Source organism: Aricia agestis, chromosome 14 (genome assembly GCF_905147365.1).
Source record: "Aricia agestis chromosome 14, ilAriAges1.1, whole genome shotgun sequence".
In the NCBI taxonomy this organism is placed as follows: Eukaryota; Metazoa; Arthropoda; class Insecta; order Lepidoptera; family Lycaenidae; genus Aricia; species Aricia agestis.
Window position 1 is genome coordinate 4,851,343 of NC_056419.1, and position 7,650 is coordinate 4,858,992.

The following is a 7,650-nucleotide window of genomic DNA, read 5'->3' on the forward strand; positions in this document are numbered from 1 at the left end:
TAATGGCTGGTTTACATGTATTAATTAGATAAGTAGTCAACCAAATTTTAACTTATGACTTTATAAGTTGATAGTTTATACTTACTTAACTTTTGAACTTGCTACTTGCTACTAAATTTTGTGTTTACATGCAATTTATAACTTAAAATTAAGTTAACTACTTATCAACTTAATACGTGTAAACCAGCCATTAGTGTATCTATATATTAATATACAGCATCGATGTCATATTATATCGATGACTGCTAAACAGTACACGTCTGTGGCACGAGCGTCCTCTTCGCGGGAACCCCGGGTCCCGGGATTCCCGGGAATTGCAGCTACGTTACGCGAATTATGAATATCACATTCATAATTCGCGAATTATGAATATCACATTCATAATTCGCGTAAGGCCGCGCTACACCGGAATGGCAGCGGCGAGGCGAGCAGTTTCAGTGTCATACGATTTTAAACTTTATCTTCATTATTGTAATACCAGTAACGCTTGAGAAGTCTACGGCCGCCCGTGGCCGCTCGTGTCTGCATTACTTGAATGCAATATGCATATTCAAGATATGTATTATGTATGCATTAATTTTATTATCACATGAAATTAAAATAAATTATATATTTAAGGGTAGGGGTATCTTATACAAAAAACCCAACTTTCAGCCTATTTTTGCTCCATTGTGGCAAAGACTTTGTAGTACGGAACCCTTCGTGCGCGAGTCTAACCCGCACTTAACCGATTTTTATTGGGTATTAGATATGTTACTTACAATTACTTAACCTTATTTATCGAATTCTCAGACACATTAATGACATTAAATATATAACTAAGTACTAACGGTCCTGTACTAGGAATCCATGAATGAGATGGTTGAATGCGAGGAAAATTACTATGTTGCTCTTACAAGGTACGTTATAAATAACTGTATGAGACATACGTTATATTTTAAACGTGAAAAGCAAAGTTGTACATTATATTATTATACCAAGCGTTCGTTATTTTTCTTAAAAACTCATAAACCTTTACTAATATCATAAAGCTAAGTATTTTATTTGAAGGCTCACCAAATACTAGACGGTTTTTAATGTAGTTTTGCACAGATATAGAGACTATTTAAAAAAGAAGTTTATGTCTCTCCCTGTGGTCTACCACAGGGAAGGACATAAACTACTTTTTTACGGGAAAATATACAGTTCCTTCCCATTATGTCGCGGAGCAGCGCGGAACGTCCAGTATGATAATTAATAACATAATGCCATAAAACTTTGTATTATTTTACTAAATTAAGCACATTTGACGCATAAAAACCCCAATCCTAATAGAAAAGGGAAAACTTGGGCGCTTAATATGAAAACTTTGGAATCGCAGCGCCGAAAATTGAAGCAGTGGAAATGGAAAAATATCTAACACTTTTGAAAGAATAAACTTGACGACGGATCCGCCAACTCTTAATGAAATCTTTTATAGCTGAAGTGCGAACTCGGTCCGAAATTTTATTATTACTTTCGCCTTTTTTGCAGTCACCTGCTGCCGTTTTTATACGGAATTTAAAGCGCACCACACTTTTGGCGGGAATCGCGCGGTTTCGCGATGTTCGATCGGCTCCACACTTAATTTTAAATTTGTATCATCCCACAAAAAATCACGTATTGAGTTATGAATACAGTTATGTTCTTTAAATCATTTAGAACAAGCCTGCATTCATAATTTAACAAAATTAACCTTTGTGGGTTAATACACAAAATATGCTAACAGTGACCACAATATTTGAATGGTGGACCTTTTGCAATGACACACCGGCCGCACTTACGCGATTTGCAGGAAGTATGAAGATACCTTTAGTTAATTAATTACTAAGTAATACTATATCATTAAAAGTTATAAGAAAATATAATAATTTAGCTAAACCTATTTTGCATCAATCCCTTTCTATAGTCTACTCTACAACTATGTCGAATTTCATCTAAATATATCAATTATTTATCAGTCTGGACGTAGTTTCGAAAAAAAGAAACTATACTTAAGTAAAATCTTTTATCTTTTTTCTATATTTCATATATACGAGTATTTTATAGTTGGAAACTATAATTTAGTTTTCTTCCATTAATAATGCTATAAAAATATAAATTTTCTTATAGTTATATCTTGATCTAAACTACGTAGACAAAGCGAGATTTATTCCCTTAATGTGTCGGTTTTAATTAATTTTAAAGGTACATTGGCCAGGAGATAAGGGCTTTTCCGGTTTTACAAATTTGGACCTTCGCGCCCTTTGTGAGGGAATTTATGGCCCAACTACGATTTCCGCATCGGATAATGGATTTTGGGAGCCCTTTATCACCGAAATAATGGTATTCCAACCAAAATAGTTTCTAGAAATTAAATAAAAATCATTGCAATTTTTAGTTCCATTTTCAAAGATACTACTTAGTTAACCTAGCAAGAATTCCCTTAGCTCATAGCTGTACCGCGCTGAAATACAGAAACATAAATACTGAATCCCGTCTGTTTACATTTATTTGGAAATCAAAAGTTTCTAAAACTTTGTAACTGAAGTTTATCTATTCCATGCCTTTTGAAAACAACATTAAAATATTAACCAATTGCCAACACTGTTGAAAAGATAATTCCCTGTCTATATATAAGATAGAAACACTAGTACGAGTACGGTAGTAAATAAAGTATAATATAGCCATGCTGGGGAGGAACAACAACATCCGCCTAGTATGGGTCCCGGGTAGTGTCCGACCGAAGGTCTATTTTTGGCCGAAGCCGAAGCCGATTAATCGGCAATCGCTACAACCTTCGGCCGAAGCCGAAGGTTTATAATCTTAATCGCTCGACTCTCAGTAATTAATTTTTAACCGACTTAAAAAATGGAGGTTATCAATTCGACGCGTATGTAAGTAATATTTCCAGAACTGCCCAATTTTCGTATATGTTAGTCTGTAATCTGTATCAGCGTCTGAACAAATGTGCCAAATTACAAGTGTATGTATGTATGTATGTTTTATGTTTATGTTCGCATATCTCTGGAACTACCATTCTGATTTCAGTTAGTAATTCTTTTTTCGTTGTACTAAGTATTGTTCAACTTAGGGAATAATGCAATGTTTCATTAAAATCGGTTCGGTAGTTTTGGAGATACGGAGTTTAATTGCGCTTATACGCTTAGCGATTTAGAGATGGTAATAAAAGTTTGTGATTTCGTGATTTACTTATTAAGTAAGTACTTTTTAATTTGTGGATTACAAATAATTAATTAAGTTTAAGGAAAGACTCAAATGTGTAGTTCGAAAACGGATGAGAATTCGGAAAAAGTGTATAGAATCAAAATTATAGAGAATTTAATAAGTTATTTTTCATCGTAGAATGTTTTTTTACTACAACGCATCGTTTTTTAGCCAAAAACCAAAAATTGAGACTTTTTTCACTCTCCCCTCACTCCAGCTCACCTCCTAGGCTTCAGGACTTTTAGTATCTTTTGTCCCTAACCACCCTGAATAAGTTCCAGCTGAAATATCTTAGGTTCCCGCTCACGCATTCTACAACTACTTTATTGACTGAACTATTGTAAAAAAAATAATTTCTTTATTATTTCACAAATAACAACAATTAGACTAATCAATCAGTCTCTGTTTTACTCGACTAGGCCAATACTTGAGTAATAAATAAAATAAACAATACTAACTTCTAACTTCTTAATAAATAATTAAATCATTTATTAAGAAGTTAGTGTTTGTTTATTGTATTTAACAGTGACTCCCAGTGACCTCTGCATACACGACCGGTCCGTCGCTCTCTCACGACTCACTCAGTCTTTGGTTCAATTTCGACGGTTGCTCGGACCTTCGGCAAAGCCTTCGGCCTAAAATCCGGCCGAAGCCGAAGGTTTCGCCGAAGATGTCTTTTTTTGGCCGAAGGCGGCCGAAGCCGAAGCCGAAGCTTCGGTCGGACACTAGTCCCGGGCCACAGTAACGTCCCCGGCAATGAAACCGCTGACGAACTGGCTAGGCTTGGGGCCGAGAGTGTCATATATCATATATGGCCCAGAACCGGTCTGTGGTATACCTCCCAGTACCCCAAAGCAAGTGCTCAAGTAATGGGGTCACGAACTAAGCCGGAAGCAATGGGCTGATACCGCTGGCCTTGAACACTCCAAGGCACTAATTCCTGGCTTCAACAAGAAACTATCAGAATTAGTGCTCACCTTGGGTAGGAACCAATTAGTCTTCCTTACCAGAAGCCTAACTGGACACTGCAAGCTCAACAAACACCTAAACAGAATGGGTATTTGTAGCATAACGACTTGCAGATTCTGTGAGGAGGAGGATGAGACACCTATTCACCTTCTCCTCGACTGCCCTGCTCTACTACAGAGCAGGAACAGGCACCTTGAGCGCCACGAATACTCATCCACAGTTCAATTTATAAGCAGTATTGGGTTGGGGATGATACTCTAGTGCGTAGGAGTCACAATAGATCCTCATGGGTTGCAGTGACGTCAGGGCTACAGCGACCTGCCTTCTTAAAAAAAAACAAAGTATGTATATACTTATATAGCCCGTTCAAAACTTTTTTACTTCGGAGTTCTGTCACGTTCTGTGCAACTGATCCTTATGGCATCAACATACAGGTCATAGCATGGCCATAAATCATAACTCACTTCAGAAGCTAGGTATAATAATAATAATAATATCTATAGACGCTTCACACCACGTCAGTCTGGCCCCGTGCTAAGTACCTGAAGGATTTTTTTAATATCTATGGACGCTTCACACCACGTCAGTCTGGCCCCGTGCTAAGTACCTGAAGGACTTGTGTTACAGGTACCAGACAACGGAAATATATTTAATACTTTTATACTATACATATATTTAAGATTTTTATTATATCATACACATATTTAATACACATCCATGACCCAGGAACATTGAAAAACTTTTTGTTCCATCGGCGGGATTCGAACCCGCGACCCCCGGCTTGAGTTGCCACACACTCTAACCATTAAGCCACGGAGGTCGTCAAAGATTTGTGTTACGGGTACCAGACAACGGAAATATATTTAATACTTTTATTATATGTATGATACACATATTTAATACACATCCAGACCCGGGAACATTGAAAACATTTTGTTCCGTCGGCGGGATTCGAACCCGCGACCCCCGGCTTGAGCTACCAATAGCCCACCAACTGAGCCACAGAGGTCTACAGAATATATAAGTTATAATATAACTTATATATTCTGACGACAATAAGTATATTATAGTATAAGTACCTTTAAGGGCAGTTATCGTCCAATACACCGAACATAAATCGGAACTTGTCAAAATATGTCTGTTTGATCTAATCTAGGAGTTAATTACAGTATGTCGATGGCAACCAACCCTTATTGGATTTAGAACCATATTCTGGAACCGGTAAGGTGCATTTTAGAGATTAGTCAGAACAATGGTGTGGTCTTTGTTCTAACCGTCTGGCGGACACTACTAATTTGGTCGTGCAGTATAAATTCAAGCTAAATACCATTCATCTTACCACTGGAACATTTGTCGGCTCCAGCTAATTGTAGCTGTGTCCTGTCAGCTGCACGATTAGCATGGCCGGAGAAGTGCTTTTCCACGGAGTCGACTTATCTAACGGACTCTAGCCTAAGCTATTTTATTGCTATCTGCTCAATAGCAGATAGCAATAAAATAGCTTAGGCTAGAGTCCGTTAGAGGCTTGGAACCTAACCTAAGTCGAGTCGCAAAAAAGGATAGCATATCAATATATCTGCTACCCTTTTTTGCGCAGGGGAAACCAATCATGGGTGCCCCGGGTTAGGGGTGTGCCTCAGTTTGATATCTGCTACCCTAACCCATACTAATATTATAAATTGCGAAAGTGTGTCTGACTGTCTGGTACCTCTTCACGCCCAAACCGCTTAACCGACTTTGCTGAAATTTGGCATGGTGATACTTTGACTAACGAAAAAGTACAGAAGATACTTTTTATCCGGGAAAAATGTAAGGCTCCTACGCAATAAACGCTAGTGTAATAATAAGAATAAAGTAGGTAATAATGGGAAAAAATAGTTATGAGGCGTGAATAAATCGTGATGGACTAAATCGAGATTTTTTTTTCATTCGTTAATCAAAATATTATTCTTTGCTACTAACATAAAAAGAGACAAAAAAGGTATTGTTGGAAAGCCCAAAGGCAATTTTACAATTTAAAAAATCCCAAGCACTAGTTATTCCACAGATTATAGAAGAAAGTTATTCAGAGCTAGCGCGCGGGGTTCAACCAGAGTCTTCAAACTCTGGAACAGCATAGCCCTCATTCGCTTCTTGGTGAAATATTAGATGTTTAAAAAATAATGAAATGGACACTCGGGCCATTAATTTTAATTAAAGTAGGGTCAACTCTACCATCCCAAAGGTCGTAAGTCTAATTGAAGTCAAATAAAAATGTATTTATTCTAATTTAATTTAGCCACGGCAATAATGCATTTTACAAGCGTGAACGCCAACAGAAATAGAACGTTGGGGGAGCAATAAAAACACAAACACACCCCCGTCTTATTATGAGTATGACTAATAAAACATCGGAAAGCTAATACGAGTATATTCGCCCCTAAATCACCCCTATAACAACAGTAGTAAAGCTGAAATTCGTTTACACCGCAAACAGGGTGGGAGTGCTCTAGGCATAAATAATGTATTTTCCCTAAATGTACACTTTCGTGATACTATTCTGGAAATGTCAAATGTATGAGATTTGTGTATGTACGACAGAATTCAAATATCGAACGATAATAATTCAAATTTCAAATATGGAATTGAAATTACCGTTAAATTAAGATTCCGCTTTAATCCGGATTTCGGGGAATTTGTGCTGATTTTAGCCGTCAATTAAAAAAAGAATTTTTAGATGGTGATTAAAATTTTCTGGGATTTAATTTTTTTTTTTTGGTTAAAAGGCAATGATGAAATACTCAAAGCAGATATGTTACTACCGCGCGCGTTGTGAAGATTCAAATACGGCCCAATTGGGCCGTCTGTTGTTTAGTCTGCATCGAGCGCAGTCACGAACGTGCCGCGTCTTGTCTTACCTAAATAAATTGAAAATGACGTCTTGCGCGTTTCGAAAATGTACTGTGGCGGTACCCACAATTCGCCTAACATTCCTGTATCACGCTATCGAAGTTTCGTAGAACGGCAAGATATATACAACGTCTGAAATGACGTCAGTGGGCTTCGGCCTGACCGAGCATACTATCTCTCTCGGTCGGAAGATCTTCCTTTTCGGCCGCCACTAACAACGTTAAATTGGTGACCACCTACAAGAACAAACATCCTTCTGGACATCAATCATCATCAACACTCCCCGCCCCTCCGCACCACGTCAGCAGACATCAAGCATAACCGGGTCGCCTCGACCATAAGCCGCGTTGGAGGTCCGCGCCGGTCGAACCCGTGTCTGGCTTGAACGGGGCAGCCATAGGCTACAACGACCGGTCAACAAGCGGAGCACGGGGTCCCTCTCCTGGTCATTGCACGCGTAGCTTCGGCACACACCTGACAACACAAGCGCATCGAAGAATACCACAGGTCTTCGGGGGGGAGTGATGTGGCGGTACCCACAATTCGCCTAACATTCCTGTATCGCGC